Source organism: Zingiber officinale, chromosome 6B, assembly GCF_018446385.1.
Source record: "Zingiber officinale cultivar Zhangliang chromosome 6B, Zo_v1.1, whole genome shotgun sequence".
Taxonomy (NCBI): domain Eukaryota; kingdom Viridiplantae; phylum Streptophyta; class Magnoliopsida; order Zingiberales; family Zingiberaceae; genus Zingiber; species Zingiber officinale.
Window position 1 is genome coordinate 19565752 of NC_055996.1, and position 18852 is coordinate 19584603.

Here is an 18852-nt window from a genome sequence, read left to right on the forward strand (position 1 = left end):
GCTTGTTCTCACTGAAGCAAGGGCCCAGGGAAGCATTGAGGGCCTATATCTAGCACTTCAATTAGGTGACCATGGACATCCCAATGGTCTCCTCAGATATATTAGTGAATGCCTTTACCCAGGAGCTCATGAAGGGGGAGTTCTTTCGATCGCTGATTTGGAAGCCGCCTAGGGACTTCGACCACTTGCAAAGGAAGGACACATGTATATAAATGCGGAAGAAGTTCAGCGGCCAAAAAAAGGGAGGTGCCAGTCGAACCCGCAGTAGCGCCTGAGTGGTGTTCGTCGAGTAGCCATTAGCCTCCCAAGGGGCCTTGATTTGGGTTTTTTTTTTGGGGGGGGGGGGGGGGGGGCAGCCACATAACAAGCCAAGGACGCATGTCGTGCAGCATGTGGCAGTCAGTCGCTCAAAAGCTACAAAAGGGAAAGTGTGGATGCCAATGTTTTGTTCCTTCCACCAGTTGGCGACGCACAATACACGGGACTAATACTACCTAACGCTAATAGCAGTAGGCCGACTCCGCGGGGATATCACCACCGATCTCCATCTCATGATGGGCGACATAGATGCCGATCAGCCAGGTGAAGGAAGGAAGAAAGGACAGTGGTCGAACCATGGCCTCATCAATCTCAGAGGGGGAACAATCGGAGTCCTACCTGAGCTTCAGCCGAGCGGAACATACCTTCAACTCGAGAGGAAGAGAGCAGGAGTAACGTCGCTTGGGGAGAAATAGGAATGATCGATGGGGGGCCGACCGATGGTGATTCCAATCGGGCGAGGAAATTGCTCACTTGACGACTCGAGATCCATGCAGTTGGTTGTAGCAAGGAGAAGGCCAAGGACCCGAGATCAGTTTTGACCTGAAAGATTTAGAGGAAGTGGAGATTCCTCATGACGACGTGATGATCATCTGAGCGGTAATCGCTAACTATGTTATTCTCCGAACTTTTGTTGACACAGGGACCTCGGTGAATATCATATTCAAGAAGGCATTCGGTCAATTGCAAATCAGCTAGAGTGATCCACTCTATGGGTTCACAGGCAATAAAGTGTTGCTGATCGACCAAGTCTGCCTGGCCATCTCGCTCGGGGAGGATCCGCTAAAGAGGACAAGGACCACAAATTTCATTGTGGTGGAAGTGTCGTCGACCTACAACATCATATTGGGCTGATCAGCACTCAATGAGTTTTGAGCGGTGGCATCCACCTTTTGCCAGAAGATTAAATTCTCGATGGACGACAAGCTAGGCAAAGTCAAAGGCGACCAGTTGGCCACTCAGCGATGCTACATTGGGATGGTTAAATCTGAAGCAAGGGATGCTCAGAAGAACTCATGCTTAAAGGTGAACACTATCACAGAGAAACCTCCTACGCTAGTATATGACGAAAAGGAGGAGGTGTAGATTCACCTATGTTGGTCGGAGGCAACTACCTTTGTTGCTGCCGACCTGGAAAGCGAGAAGGTGGCAGAGTTGGTCGCTTTCCTCAGACAAAATCACGACGTGTTCGCCTGGTCGACACATGAGCTCCCTGGGATTTCGCAGAGCATGGCTCAGCATGAACTTCATGTCCGACCAGACGCTAGGCCTATGAAGCAGAAAAAGAGGGACTTCAGCGCGGAGCAGAATCTGATCATCCAGTCAGAGATTGAAAAATCGATGGAGTCCGGACATATCCGGAAAGTCCAATTCCCGAGCTGGCTTGCTAATGTCGTGTTGGTCTCCAAGCCAGGCAACAAGTGGAGGTAGGGCTATAAATGAACCGAGCATTCATAAACAAGCTTGATGTTCGGCTTGGTAAGAGCTTGTTTATGTTTGTTCAATATACATAAGATTAATTAAATAAACAAGCTTGAACAACTCGTTAAGCTAAATAAACAAGCTTGAATACATATGTGTTTATCTCGTTAATATTCATGATCAACGTTCATGAACAATGTTCACAAACCATATTCATTAATAAAACTCTTTTCAATTATGCTAAATAAACAATAAAATAAAATAAAATAAAATAAAATAAATAAATTTAAATTATCAAACTCAATAATCAATCAAACAACTAAAAGTTTCAAACAATCAAACAAGCATGAATTGAGAGTTTGATAACATCTAAACGAGCTAAACTAGAACCAAGCTCAAGTCATGCTCGAATTAAGCTCAAGCCAAGCTTAAATTGAGAGCTTGATAACATCTAAATGAACTAAACTCAAGCTCATAAAAAATAAACTAAGCCAAGCTTGAACATTCATTTCAAAAGCCTGGTTCATCTTAAGCTCAGCTCGGCTCGGCTTGATTACCTTATCAAATTAGCTTGAACACCCTAAAGATTGGCTCAGCTCGGCTTGTTTATAGCCCTAAGTGGAGGGTCTGCATTAACTTCCGTGACTTGAATAAGGCATGCCCGAAGGATTTCTATCCGCTACCTAGGATCGATCAGATGGTGGACTCTACGGTAGGCTACAAGCTGATTTGTATGCTCGACATGTACCAAGGACACCACCAAGTGCTGCTCGCTCAGGAGGATCAAAAGAAGGTCAACTTCATCATGACCGATGGAACACATTACTACAACATGATGTCGTTCGGATTAAAGAACGTCGACGCCACCTACTAGAGGCTGATGAATAAAGTGTTCCATCGGCAGATCAGTCGTCACATGAAGATATATGTCAATGACATATTAATAAAATCCCTCCAAGATGCTGATCTTTGTGTAAATATCGAAGAAACATGCTGAACCTTAAGGGAATATGGGATAAAGCTGAACCAGAGCAAATTTCTATTTGGCGTAATGAGTGGATGCTTCCTCGAATACATCGTCACCGAACGAGGCATCGAGGTGAATTCGAGCAAGGCGAAGGTGCTACAAGACATGCCCCCATCCCGCAACTTAAAGGAGGCCCAATGGCTGACCGAACAGATCACCGCACTATCAAGGTTCATCTCCAAGTCATCCGACCAAAGTCATTCGTTCTTTAAGGTGCTTCGTCGAGCGACAAAATTCCAATGGGATGCCGAATGCGATAAGGTGCTAGAAGAGCTTAAGGAATATCTCAATTCCTTGCTTGTATTGGCCAAGCTGAGTGCTGGCGAGCCGCTCTGAATCTACTTGTCATCCATCGAGTATGCGGTTGGCTCGGTATTGGTAAAGCAAAATGGCCACGAACAACAACTTGTGTAGTTTTGAGTCATATATTGAAAGATACAGAATCCCGCTACACCTGTCTTGAAAAATTAACATACGCATTGGTACTAGCTGCTTGGAGACTCCGCCCGTACTTCCTGGTGCATCCGATCATTGTTATGACCAAAAACACCTTGGGAAGGGTCCTTCTAAACCCAGAGGTATCCGGACGGCTGATCAAGTGGACGACCAAGCTTAGTGAGTTCAACATTCAATATCAGCCCCAAACGGCGATTAAAGCTTAGGTCTTAGCTGATTTCATCACAAAAGTCTAGAACACAGAGCCAGAGGTAACTTGGAGAATATACATCGACGGCTCGTCCACTTAGCAAGGCAGTGGGATCGACATTTTATTGATTTCGCCTCGGGATGATCGGATACAGCTGTCCATTTGGCTGGATTATTGGGCAGTGAATAATGAAGCCGAATATGAGATCTTGATAGTCGGCTTATGGCAGCTCGGCACGTCAGAGCAACAAAAATCCTCATCCACTCGGACTCCAAGCTAGTCGCCCAACAGCTATCATGGACGTTCGAAATAAGCAGCTCTCGACTCAAGCTATATGCAGAAGCCTTCAAGAAGCTGAAGTCAAATTTCCAAGAAGTAATTATACAGAAGATCCCTTAAGTGTTGGGATTTTCGGGCCGCGAAAACCGTTTTTTCGCGTCGCGGAAACCTCGAAACCCCCGTCACCGGATCCGTGCGAAGAATAAAATTTCGAAAAACCTTCGAGTACGAGTTTACTAACACTAGATCTACATTAGAGTTCTAGATGGTTAAGAGTTTTTACCCTTGATGTGCGCCCTTCGCGAATCTCACTCGTCCAAGGTGCCGGATCTCAAGATTGTCAAAGTAGACAATCCTCTACACGTATCCACACAAACAAAAGAGGTAGAAAACCAAACTAAAGTGTGCTAGCACCTTAGAAGGGTTCGGCCAAGGTAGGATGAGAGGGAGAGCAAGAAGAGAGGAAGAAGGAGGAATGAATGCCTTGAATGAAAATTAAATTTTCATCGACACCATAAGTGGACGGCCACTATTGGAGTTGTAACCTCCATTCTCATTTAATGTGGCCATTAAAGAGGAGATTTGTAACCTCCATGAGGTAGCACACAATGTGCAAAACTTAATGATGTGTAACACCATTATTGGCCACTTAATGCCAACTCACAAATGAGGTGGCATATAGTCAAGTCAAACTTGACTCTTCCTCTTCCTCTCAAGTCAAGTCAAACTTGACATTATAACTCCCATGGTTGATCAAATCCAACCATTTGATTCAAGCCAATTTAATATAATGGATCTAATTCATTTAATTAAATTGATTCAATGAGTCATAATCTAAATTAGACTCATTGAATACATGAATCAAATTGAGTCCAACTCAATTAGTTCAATTAGGATTACTCTTAATCCAATTTAATTCATCACATGAATCTAATCCTCTTGGTTCATCATATGAACCTAATCTCCATCTAATTGTCCTTTGTGTGTGACCCTATAGGTTCTTGTAACGTTGGCAATGCTTCTAAACCCATTTAGAAGCATAAGTAATGAGCGGTATCTAGCAACACATCATTACTACCCAAGTTACAAGAATGTTGAGATCCAATATCACTTTGTGACTACTAATTGTGACTCTTCACAATATATGAGAATGTCTTTCTATCCTAGATCTAGATTGATCAATGTGAGGCATAGACCGTGTCATCCTCTAATCAATCTAAATCTTGAACTCCAAGTAGACTCACTCGATCAAATGAGCTCAACATCTCATATTGACTCATTTGGGCATGGCCATGCACTTAGTGGTCTCACTCTATCAAGAATATCGATGTCACTCCCATCATATAGGAGGGATAGATCTCATCTACATCACTCACATCCCTCTGCATAATTTGTTACATACCAGTAATCGTCTTTATAGTCCACCCAATTACGGGTGGCGTTTGACGAAACCAAAGTACATAACTCCTTATGTAGAGAACCATGGTGACTTCAGGTCTAAGGACTAATAGTCATACTAATAGCCACATGAGAAAGTATATGACACTCATATAACGATCCATGATACTTTCTTATGGTGGGTCATTCAGTATACATTCTCCAATGCATACCCATGTGTCAACTTGATATCTCTATATCCATGACTTGTGAGATCAAGTCATCGAGTTGACCTACATGCTAGTCTTATTGCATTAACATTGTCCCTGAATGTTAATACTCGACTAGAAATGATTAAGAGTAGTGTTCCCTATATCATCTCACTATCGATTCAACCAATCGATTGATATAGGTAAGAACCTTCTACTCAAGGACGCTATTATACTTAGTTTATTTGACACAAATACAAGTAAGTATAATAACCAAAAAACAAATGCTTTTATATATATAAGAATATGATACAATGAGTCCATACAACAATCATCAAATGATTGGCTCTTGGGCTCTAACTAACATTAAGAAGACAACCAGGTAGCAGACAAACTAGCTAAGTTAGCTAGTTCATTGCCCCCGGTTGTGATAAGCTAGCCGATCGAGCAGGTCTCATTGGTGGCGCACATCGATCGGATGGAGGGGATCTCCTTTCCGAGTGACTGGAGGACACCGCTGATTGAATTCCTCTGATCAGGAAGCACACGATCTGATCAGGAAGTAGCTCATCTATTGAAAAAGATGGTCGGATGATTTATGCTGATCGATGACCAGCTTTAGAAGCAAGCCTTCTCGAGGCCGCTGCTCAAGTCTGTGGGATCAGAAGACAAAGAGTACATCCTCCAAGAAGTACATCAAGGCTCCTATGGAAGTCATCCGGGTGGTCGATCACTAGCCCGGAAGTTCCTTTTGGCTGGATATTTTTGGCTCATGCTGTAAGAAGACACCGCTCAGACAGTAGCTACTTGCTCGTCCTGCTAAAAATATGACAATATCTTGCACCAGCCGACCGAGGAGATGAAGGCGCCCACAGTGTCTTGCCCGTTCGACCAATGGGGAATGAACATCATTCGACCATTTCTAATGGCGACATCTGAGCGAAGATTCTTGCTCGTCATCATGGATTATTTTTCAAAATAGGTGGAAGCTGAGCCGTTACCAAGATAACCAAACAAATGGTCATCAAATTTGTCTAGCAGAATATCTTGTGTTGATTTGGCATCCCCCGTCGGATTTTCTTGGACAACGGGATGCAGTTCATCGGCCGGAGGTTGAGGGAGTGGTGTGAAGGCTATGACATCTAGCAAGCCTTCACCTCATTGGCTTGCTCCAAGAGTAACGGCTAAGCAGAAGTCACCAACCGGGAGATCCTCAAAGGTCTACGAGCTTGGTTTGACCACACAGGAGGTAGCTGGGTCGATGAGCTCCCCAACATCCTGTGGCCCTTCGAACGACTCCAAAGGAGGTGATCGGCATAACATCATTTCATCTGGTGCATGGCGGTGAAGCGTTAGTCCTTGTAGAAGTCGGGGTAGAATCTGATCGGGTGTAACTCTACAATGAGGGGAACTCTGAGCGAAGACTTATGGAGCTTGATCTAGTGGACGAGGTGTGGGATAAGGTGGTCGTTCGACTGATGGCGTACCGACAGTGGATGAAGCAGAACAACAACTGTAGGGTGATCCCAAGGTCCTTCCAGGTCGACAATCTGGTGTGAAAGAGAAGAAAGTAAGTCGACAACGTCACCAAATTCGAAGCGCCATAGGTGGGGCCTTACAAGGTCATGCAAAAGCTCCGCTCGGGAGCCTACTATCTTGAGGAGGAAGAAGGAAGATAGCTCGAGCGACCATGGAGCGCGAACCATCTCCAACCCTATAGGGCCAGGTGAGAGGTGCGTGAATAAATATAAATATACTTGTATAAGTGCATGTATAGCTTCTGGATGCAGGATAAATATGAATAAAATCACAAGTGTTCTAGACTCTTGATTCAATCAGCCAAGTTAAAAGTTGAGCGATAACTATAAACCCTAGTCTTCACCGACGGTCGAGCGATGACCTTAAACCCTTGTCTAACTTAGTGGTTGAGCGGCGACCTTAAACTGTTACGCTCCGCAAGTGTACGGAAATGTCGCAAGTAATATAAAAGATTATCGTATCCACAGGGACTGGAATAAACACTAGAAATGTCTCAATGCGAATTAGCTAAACAACTATCCAATCGTTTCAAATGCAAAGTGAAGGTAACAAATCTAATATTATAGATCAACAAACAAGAGTTTAGTGTTTTGGGTTATGATAAGGGAGATTCTAGGAGTTTTGGTTTCTTTGTAAGATTTCTTGAATGTAAATGGTTCACCAATTCTTATCCCTCAATTGCCAAACTCTTGTAGAAAGTTGCCGGTTCTCTCTTGCAATAGATAACCGGCTAAGGACTGAGAAATGTATCTAAACATGATCAATTAGACGTGAACCTACGTTGTCCTTACACAGAAGCGCACCTATTACTATGCCTTCCTCGGATATCAACATAGAAGCCCACAACTTATTAATCTATCAAGATATAAGGAACTAATCACAAAATCCATCCTACTCTCTTGAATATTCCTATTTCCTCTTCAAGATTATCTCTCAAACGTCCTTACACGGGCTTGCACCTGTCACGTGGATCTCTCGGATGATCGAGTGAGAGTTTATCTTTACAAAGTCCACAAGAAATCCAAACAATCAATCAAGAATGAGAATTAAGCACAAATCATCATTACTCACTCAAGATCTAATTGATACAAGTAAGACAATGTCATTGAAACAAGAAAATGGCAAATCCACAAGAGATTACATCAATCCATCATACAAATACTCCCTTAATCCTAGAATACAAGATCTACTCCATGAATCGAGGAAGAATATCCGAAGAAATGAAGATTACAAGCATTTCTTAAATTCCCAATCCAAGAAACCAAGAAAAGGGGGAAAGAGAAAACTTATCTACGGAGAAGCCTCGTCTTCGGATCCAATCCTCGCTCCGGAGTTGAAATCGTCAAGAACTCCCTTAAAATCGCCCAGAAATCCTCTCAAGAGTGGGAGGAAACCACCAAATCTTGCCTTCTCCCAAAGGGGGAGAGATCCCCTTTCAATTCATGAAGGAGGGTTTAAATAGAGGAGGGAATCGGGCGCCACACGACCCCGTGACACGGGTGTGAGATTCACACGGCCATGTCCAGTTCCTTCTCTGCCCGTGTGACTCACACGGCCAGGACCCTTCTGCTCTCTGGAAATGCTACACGGCCGTGTGGTGCACACCGCCACAGCCTGCTTGTTCTGGAAACCTCACACAGATCCACACGACCATGTAAGGCTTCTGCTCTGGTTGGCTTCAAATCTTGACACGGCCGTGTGAGGTTCACACGGCCATGTCATCTTCCTCTTCTGTTGGTGCCAAACTCCACACGGCCCGAGGTCCATACCAGTGCAGGGCCGTGTGAGGTACACGACCTGGTGACTTCTCCCTTTGTTTCCTCCAAGGCTTGCCCAAAGATGTAGATTTTTCACCAAATCGACTCCTGTGTACAGAAAAATGCACAAAAAGCATATCTCCGAACCAAAAGAGTAAATATGTTAAAAGGAAAGCTGGAAGTATAAAAATGCAAAGATCAAGCATGCTCAAAGTATGTAAATGTGCGTAAAAACATGCATAAAAGAGTATATAATCTACGCACATCACACCCCCAGACTTAAACCTTTGCTTGTCCTCAAGAAAAATGCCGCAGTCTAAATTCATATGTTCTACAACACATTCATAAAACCTAGTGCACTTTCCTAACTCTATCAAAAAGTTTCATTAACAAGCATGATCATAGAAACAAGTAAAGTATGGTTCAAGCATAAGAATCTTGTGCACAGTGTAAAAGTAACTCAAAACTTTTCAAGTTTCAATCCATGTCCTAGTCAAGTCGTCATCAAATTTGAATTCCTAGTGTTTCCAGTGAAAGACAAGTAACCAGTGATAGACACTTACTCACCATTCACTTGGTTCATATTTCTCAACTAACCCAAGGTCTCAAAGGTGTGCTCAATCTCAAGGGAAGCTAAGCAGTCATTTCCCCAGTAACCTAACTCGGTCTCAAAGGGGTGACTTGCTAGATTCCACTCATGACAACTATTTTTTATATCCCTTATTTTTTCTCTCTTTTTTTTTTTTTTTTTATAAGTGTTTGCATTGTGCAAAACTTATTCACAAATGTAATTTTTAGCACACATGTTGGGATATTTTGATTTTTCCAAATGAGCTTTAATGATTTAAGCCTCATCCAGTAACCAAAATGAAAGTTGAGAAATCACCATGGAAACCAAGTACTAAGCAAACAAGATGAATCATGACTATTTCAATGACATCAACTATTCAAGCATCAAGCACAAGTGTAGTGAAGATAAAATCCTTAAGGTTGAACCAAAACTAAAACTCATCACCATACGATTCTCAGCTTATTAATGCTTCCCAAGATAGAAAAAAAGAACTACACAAAGTTTACTACTAGCATCATTCGAACACCATGAATCAAGACAATGATCGTGCTAACATTTCACTTGAATCCAAGAAAGCATATAAGTGAAGATTGATGTTCTCAAAATTTTTTTCCTTGCCATGATTATTTCAAAAACAAGCAAAATAAAGCAACAAGAACCAACATGTATAACTAACAAAAACTAAAAACTGAAAATAAAAACCAAACTAAACAGTACATGACACCCCCCCAGACTTAAACTTTTCATCGTCCCGATGAAATCAATATGGTGGAGGAGGTGGAGGTGGATGAGGGAAAGGAGGTCTACGACGTGGTTGGCCAATAGGAAAACTAGGAAAACCTGGAATCTTACCCAAAGATCTATGATACTCATATAAAGCATCTACTTGTTGGCTAGTAAGCATCATGCTTTGCATAAAAGCTCTCATCCTAGCCTGATCAGTATCATAATCCTGCACAAACTCAGCCACTTGACCTTGAAAATTCCTCGTAAACTGAAAATGATTTTGTACCTCCCTAAACTGATCATCAGATAAAGAGAAGCGCCCCTCCAACATTTTTCGTTGGGAATCTTGCTTCTCATGAAGTGATTCTAGAGACGTATGAAAATCTGAAAAATCAAACCTAGAAGATCCAGTGTCATATGCAAAAGAATGCCTAGCGGGCTCCATAAAACTAGAAGGCTGCGGGTGTCCATATGACGAGGGCTCATGATGTGGCTCAGTGTCTCCAGGTATAGAAGGGTTATCCTCAAAATCTAACTCAGAAATTACCCAATTAATCGGGTTACGAATAGTAGTTCGTTCAGGAAAAGGAAGGGGTAAAGGAGAACCACTCCTCCTAGGAAACGCGAAACCATTCTCATCCCGAACGATCATTTTCATAGCAAGACATGCATCAATGTCAATCATGTCATTACCATGAATTATTTCCAACCCATCAACATCAAGATTTAAATTACAAGTTATTCGGGTAATCAAACCACCAAAAACAATTGATCCCGATGATGCCCTGGCAGATCTTAATAAGGTTTGAACAAAATGAAAACCAGAATCAAATTCAACCTTATAAAGCATAGCCCATAAAACATAAAGCTCTATCTTTTTAACCACCCCATCACTCTCTCCCCTACCAAAAATGGTTTTACCCATGACTCTATGTAGATACCTAAAGATGGGGTTTTGCATATGGGAGGCCTTAGCTTTTGAAGGCTCATAAGGTTGATCTAACCCAGTTATTGCATTCCAAAAATAATTCCAATTAAACCTTGGATCAAACCTACGAGGGCTACCAGTGGTTAATCCAAAACAAGAATTAAAGTCACTAAATGCCCATAGAAATTCTTGATTCATTAGTCTAAAAGAGATTTTTCCAAAATAATCATCTTCATTAGTAAAATGGACATCCAATGAACTCAAAAATTCCAAAACAAGACGAGGATATGTAGGCAAATGGGTGTACATAATATCACTCCAATCCAAAAACCCAATCATCAAATCTATATCTTCCCTAATTCTAAGCATATCAAGAACAGTTGGGTCCATATATCTAGTACACACTATCTTTCTATTGACAAGAATTGCAAATCTAGTTACTTAATCATCATTTCTAAAGACAATATTGAATTCATTGTCATTACCTTCGTTGCGTGAAATCCTTTTGCCTTTGCCCTTCACTGGTTGTTTTCCTTTGTCCCTTGATGGTTCCTTCTCTTTGTCTCCACTGGATCCACCACCTCCTTTGCGAAGTTTCTTCAAAATATTAGACATCTTGATAAGTTTAGATAGGGGAAGAATTATCTAGAGTTGGAGAAATGAAACTCAAAGAACACAGATCTTAGGTTAGGAGAACAAAAAGTCCAAGTCTTAGAAAGGAGGAGAATCAGATCTAAGAGATCTTGAGAGATTAGAGAGGAGTTTTTAAGAGATCGGGAGAGAAAGATATGTTTTGGAGAGTTGGGGGTGTGTGGAACACGGCCAAGATCTGGCCGTGTAAGGTAGAAAGAGGACTTTAATAACTCTCCTACACGGGTCATGCAGATCCACACGGGCTCCCCCTCTTCCCTCTCTGGATTCTTCGCACGGCCGTGTCTGGTACACGGCCTCTCCATCCTTCTTCTCGGGATTCTTTACACGGCCGTGTCTGGGACACGGCCTATACCTTTTTCTCCTCGGGAGATCCCACACGGCCGTGTCTGGATGACACGGCCCAAGCACTTCCCTTCTCTGCAACCTTTACCTGGCCGTGTATAGCACACGGTCTGGCTCTGTTTTGCACCTAACCTGAAAACAAAATCAAAAGAACGCATCAAACTAAAAGAAATTAAAATACAAATCAAAACTAACTAAAAGAACTCTTGGGTTGCCTCCCAAGAAGCGCTTGTTTAAGGTCTTTAGCTCGACCAAACTTGATCATTCACTTCTTTTCCTCGCCCTTGGAGGACAGATATACTTTTCATTTTTGTTGGGAGATCTTCTCCCAACATCTTCTACCACATTGTCTCCTTCGTTTGGTGGCCTTCCATGAGGATGGAAATTCCATTCCTCAAGTTTATAAATGCTTGTCCTGCTACAAGCATTTAAAAGAGACGAGACATGGTTAGAGATATTAGATAGATCATATTCCAACCTTTCCTTACCAATTACCAAAGAAAGCTTATGATTTTTGACATCAATTATAGCTCCAGCTGTAGCAAGGAAAAGTCTTCCTAATATGATAGGAATCCTGGGGTCCTCTTCCATGTCCAACACGACAAAATCTGTGGGAATAACATTCTCATCCACCTCTACTGGCACATCTTCTATAATACCCAAAGGGTACCTGCAGGAATGATCGGCAAGTTGAAGTGCCATAGTAGTAAGTTTAATGTTTTTGAGACCTAATTTATTACAAATTGAATAGGGAATGAGGCTAACACTTGCCCCCAAATCACAAAAAGCTTTTTCAAAAAATTCTTTTCCTATGTTGCAAGGAATATAAAAGCTCCCTGGGTCCTTTAGTTTTGGGGAAGTGTCCTTCTCCAAAATAGCACTACATTCCTCACTAAGCGTAATTGTCTCAACCTCTCCCCTTCTTCTCTTGTTTGACATGAGATCCTTCAGGAATTTGGCAAATCTAGGCATTTGAAGAATAGCATCAATAAGAGGTACCTCTACACAAATTTTCTTAACTTTTTCTAAAAACTTGCCAAATTCTTCATCTTTCTTGAGCATTGTAAGTCTCTGAGGAAAAGGGACAGCTTTGCTATGATGGTTCAGTGGAAGAGTCTCTTCAACCTCATTGGTACTCTCCTCATTAGCTTGAATCTGATTTGGTATAAGAGGAGAGAGCTCTTCTTCTTTTTGTATCCCTTTTGAAGCGGTCACTTGGGAGTCTCCCAAGATCCATCCACTCCTAAGCTCAATTCTATTGCAATGCTCCATAGGATTCACATCAGGTTTTCCAGGAAGTTGTCCTGGTGATCTGGATGATGAGGAAGCTAGTTGGGCAATTTGACTATCCTGGATCTTTTGATGCTTATCAGAATTATCCATTCTCTGAATGAGCTTTGCTATATCTTGCTTCATTTCATTCTGACTTGAGATAATTTCTTCAAGCATCTTTTCAATATTTGACTTTGGTAAACCTTGAGAAGATAGATGTTGGAAATTTTGTTGCCCAGCTTGAAAATTTGGTCTTACCCCCATAGATGGTCCTTGATCTTGATTATTTCTGTAAGAAAAATTGGGATGACTCTTCCATCCAGGGTTATAAGTATTTGAGTATGGGTTATTCTGCCTTTGATTGTAACTCACGATTGCATCACATTGCTCCAGTTGATTGATTTGTGCAGTGATAGCTCCCAATGGACATGAGTCATTTGAGTGCTCTGAACTCCCACATACTTCACAAGATGTACTAATAGCATTGACCATATTAGCACCAGTCCCCATATTTTCAAATTTCTTTATAAGAGCGTCCAATTTTGCAGACAAGAGTGACTGCATCTACATCAAACTTCCCTGATGCTTTAATTGTTGGGTTTACAGAAGAATAGCCACCACTTCTTTCATTTGCCCATTGATGATGATTTTGTGCTACACTGCCAATAATTTCTTCAGCTTCATCTAAACTTTTATTCATAAGTGCCCCTCCAGCAGCTGAATCAAGGGACACTTTGGTATGATAGTTGATACCATTGTAAAAAGTGTGCAACACTAACCATCTTTCCAACCCATGATGTGGGCATTGTCTGAGCATACTATTATATCTATCCCATGCTTCAAAAAGAGATTCTGAGTCAGTTTGCTTGAAGCTTGCAATTAAATTCCTCATATGAGCTGTTTTGCTTGGTGGATAGAATTTATCAAGAAATTGTTGCTCACACTACTCCCAAGTGGTGATGCTATTAGGGGCCAAAGAATTCAGCCATTGCTTTGCCCTATCTCTTAAGGAAAACCCAAATAATAACAATCTAACTGCTTCTGAAGGAACTCCATTCATTTTCATGGTACCACATATTTCATAGAAGACCTCTAAGTGTTGATTGGGGTCTTCATGAGGTCCTCCACCAAATTGGTTCTGCTGCACCATAGATATAATTGCGGGTTTGATCTCAAAGTTATTAGCTTCCACTGGAGGTCTTGAAATACTAGATCGAAAACCTCTTGCATAAGGTGCTGCATAATCCTTGAGTGGTCTATTCGCCATGTTCAAATGTTCCTGTTCTTCAATTTGCCTTTGCAGAATTCTTCTTTTATGGAAAGTTCTGTCAATCTCAGGGTCAAAAGGAAAGAATTCCCCTGCAAAGTTAGATCTTCGCATACACAAGAACAAGATAGCAAATGACAATTCAACAGAAAAAGAAAAATAAGAGAATCAAAAATACGGAATTGAAATTGTACAAAAAGAATTAACAAGAAGTAAGAGTTATACAAGAAAATAAAAACAGAAATCTAATGATTAGTTACAACTATGCAATATGAAAGGAAAACAAATGTTATGTTTAGTCTAACTCAATTGATAATTCCTAATGTTATAGCGCAGTCCCCGGCAATGGCGTCAAAAACTTGTTACGCTCCGCAAGTGTACGGAAATGTCGCAAGTAATATAAAAGATTATCGTATCCACAGGGACTGGAATAAGCACTAGAAATGTCTCAATGCGAATTAGCTAAACAACTATCCAATCGTTTCAAATGCAAAGTGAAGGTAACAAATCTAATATTATAGATCAACAAACAAGAGTTTAGTGTTTTGGGTTATGATAAGGGAGATTCTAGGAGTTTTGGTTTCTTTGTAAGATTTCTTGAATGTAAATGGTTCACCAATTCTTATCCCTCAATTGCCAAACTCTTGTAGAAAGTTGCCGGTTCTCTCTTGCAATAGATAACCGGCTAAGGACTGAGAAATGTATCTAAACATGATCAATTAGACGTGAACCTACGTTGTCCTTACATAGAAGCGCACCTATTACTATGCCTTCCTCGGATATCAACATAGAAGCCCACAACTTATTAATCTATCAAGATACAAGGAACTAATCACAAAATCCATCCTACTCTCTTGAATATTCCTATTTCCTCTTCAAGATTATCTCTCAAACGTCCTTACACGGGCTTGCACCTGTCACGTGGATCCCTCGGATGATCGAGTGAGAGTTTATCTTTACAAAGTCCACAAGAAATCCAAACAATCAATCAAGAATGAGAATTAAGCACAAATCATCATTACTCACTCAAGATCTAATTGATACAAGCAAGACAATGTCATTGAAACAAGAAAATGGCAAATCCACAAGAGATTACATCAATCCATCATACAAATACTCCCTTAATCCTAGAATACAAGATCTACTCCATGAATCGAGGAAGAATATCCGAAGAAATGAAGATTACAAGCATTTCTTAAATTCCCAATCCAAGAAACCAAGAAAAGGGGGAAAGAGAAAACTTATCTACGGAGAAGCCTCGTCTTCGGATCCAATCCTCGCTCCGGAGTCGAAATCGTCAAGAACTCCCTTAAAATCGCCCAGAAATCCTCTCAAGAGTGGGAGGAAACCACCAAATCTTGCCTTCTCCCAAAGGGGGAGAGATCCCCTTTCAATTCATGAAGGAGGGTTTAAATAGAGGAGGGAATCGGGCGCCACACGACCCCGTGACACGGCTGTGTGAGATTCACACGGCCATGTCCAGTTCCTTCTCTGCCAAAGCTGCACGGCCGTGTGACTCGCACGGCCAGGACCCTTCTGCTCTCTGGAAATGCTACACGGCCGTGTGGTGCACACTGCCACAGCCTGCTTGCTTTCTGGAAACCTCACACGAACGTGTAGATCCACACGGCCATGTAAGGCTTCTGCTCTGGTTGGCTTCAAATCTTGACACGGCCGTGTGAGGTTCACACGGCCATGTCATCTTCCTCTTCTGTTGGTGCCAAACTCCACACGGCCCGAGGTCCATACCAGTGCAGGGCCGTGTGAGGTACACGACCTGGTGACTTCTCCCTTTGTTTCCTCCAAGGCTTGCCCAAAGATGTAGATTTTTCACCAAATCGACTCCTGTGTACAGAAAAATGCACAAAAAGCATATCTCCGAACCAAAAGAGTAAATATACTAAAAGGAAAGCTGGAAGTATAAAAATGCATAGATCAAGCATGCTCAAAGTATGTAAATGTGCGTAAAAACATGCATAAAAGAGTATATAATCTACGCACTCTGAGCGACGACTTATGGAGCTTGATCTAGTGGACGAGGTATGGGATAAGGTGGTCGTTCGACTGATGGCGTACCGACAGTGGATGAAGCAGAACAACAACTGTAGGGTGATCCCAAGGTCCTTCCAGGTTGACAATCTGGTGTGAAAGAGAAGAAAGTAAGTCGACAACGTCACCAAATTCGAAGCGCCATAGGTGGGGCCTTACAAGGTCATGCAGAAGCTCCGCTCGGGAGCCTACTATCTTGAGGAGGAAGAAGGAAGATAGCTCGAGTGACCATGGAGCGCGAACCATCTCCAACCCTATAGGGCCAGGTGAGAGGTGCGTGAATAAATATAAATGTACTTGTATAAGTGCATGTATAGCTTCTGGATGCAGGATAAATATGAATAAAATTACAAGTGTTCTAGACTCTTGATTCAATCAGCCAAGTTAAAAGTTGAGCGATAATTATAAACCCTAGTCTTCACCGACGGTCGAGCGACGACCTTAAACCCTTATCTAACTTAGTGGTTGAGCGGCGACCTTAAACCCTCATCTACATCAGCTGTTAAACGATGATCTTAAACCCTTGTCTACATCAGCGCTCGAGCTACGACCTTAAACGCTCGTCTACATCAGGGTCGAGCTGCGATCTTAAACCCTCATCTACGTCAAGGTCGAGCAGCGACCTTAAATCCTCATCTACATCAGCGGTCGAGCGATGACCTTAAACCCTCGTCTACATCGACAGTAGAGTGGTGATCTTAAATCCTTATCTACATCAGCGGTCAAGCGGCGGCCTTAAACCCTCATCTACATCAGCGGTCGAGCGGTGACCTTAAACGCTCTTCGACATCAACGGTCGAGTAGCAACCTTAAACCCTAGTCTTCATCGACGATCGAGTGGTAACCTATCCCAGTCTTCATCAAGAGTCGAGTGGTGACTTTAAACCTGAGGCTACAACAAAAAATGACTGATCGACCACTCTAAAGCTAAGCCTACTACGAATAAAGATGATCGACGAATATAACGTCGCTAATCGATAGTCCATGGAGCCACACTTAAGAAATTTTTTACAAAATGGTAAGTAGTTCATAGTCCTACTTGAGCAGAGAGGAGATTAATGCATAAAAGGTAAAAGCACGTTGAATGGGTGATCTTCCATTAACACTTAGAAAAATTCTAAGGATCAATACAAAATGAGACAAAATTTGCAGGAGCAGGTTCACTTGAGGTAATCTAATACATCGTCGAGGAACAACTCAGTCATCTTGTCCTAGCTGATAACCTTGTTTGTCTGAGCGGTTGGGATATAGCCACCGCAATAGCCGACCTTCCTCCCGAATGACCCTCCTTGCTGTCGATCACTGTGGCTTCTGAGTCAGCCACATTCGACTAACCCCTGCAAAGGCGCGAGAGACATCGAGCCGAAGGGTCTTCCCGATCTGCAACTTTTGCCTTGTAGACCCCAACACCGGCTGCCTCCCGACCCTCCTTTGAGTGGGGCGAGATCTCCATTCCTCCTCTCAAGAAGGGAGTTGTAGAGCTCCCTACTTCCATATCATCCGATCGAACTTCCTCATTGTCTGTGCTACCTCAGGGGATAATTTGCATGCCGCCGGTCACCTTCATGCCACCATCTTTGTTGGTGGCCCAAGTGTCCTAGATCCAACTAGTTCCAATGTCCCGATCTTCAGGCAGGGTGACTCAAACCCCTCTAACCCGAGCAGCCAAAGGCAAATAACGGCGATTATCCATTTGCCGACCAACGAGTATCGCAGTGCAGATGACCCAGCATCCCTCACCCCGAGCACCAGATAAGGATCCAAGGGTCGTTTACACAGATATGAGTCGATGTCCGGGCCCATGCGACGGTCATCTCTCCAGGAGAGTTCGCTAACAGTTATACCCAGATGTCTACTGGGGTATGTACGCTATTTTTGCATTTACTTTTTACTCATTCGACACTTTATAATTTTCCTATTGCTGTAGGTCTTGGTGGAGAGCCTGGCCATGTGCCATAGGCTTACCTATTTGGAGCACGATGTCGAGCAGTTGCATGCTCCGAGCGGCCAATTGTCTGCTTCACAGGCGCACTTGGAGTAGATGAGCGCCAAAGTGGCCTAATTAAAGGTCGACCTACAAAGGAGCTCTAAGCTGCTGGAGGCAGAAAAGGGCAAGAGATCCTAGCAGGTAACATAGCTAGTGAGACTCAACAAGCAGGCCACCTCCTTCGATGCGAAGATCCACTCGGCCAACACTAGGAGGCTCCGAGCTATCGAGAATATGGAAATCAAGAACAACGAGTTTCGGGTGTTGGCTAAGAGTCTAAAGGAGATGGAGGCTTCCTTGAATGTCGAGCGGGAGGGTCGGTCGGAGCGCTTCACCGTGAAGACCCAGCTTGCCGCTGTCTGACTTCTCCCAACTCCGCTCCCCAGCACTTGCATTCCCTCTTCTTTGTTGAGCGGATCCTCATGAGAGCCGACCGGCTATAGTCCACAACTCTCCAGCTCGGCCATGGTTGTAGTGTTGAT

General features: G+C 42.7%; 1 non-coding gene across 1 annotated transcript; it reads left to right on the forward strand.

Annotated features, from left to right (window-relative positions):
* Positions 1–13855: 13855 nt before the first annotated feature.
* Positions 13856–13961, forward strand: LOC121993398. Its single transcript, XR_006115249.1, has one exon. It is a non-coding gene; the product is annotated as a small nucleolar RNA R71 (small nucleolar RNA).
* The last annotated feature ends 4891 nt before the right edge of the window (positions 13962–18852 follow it).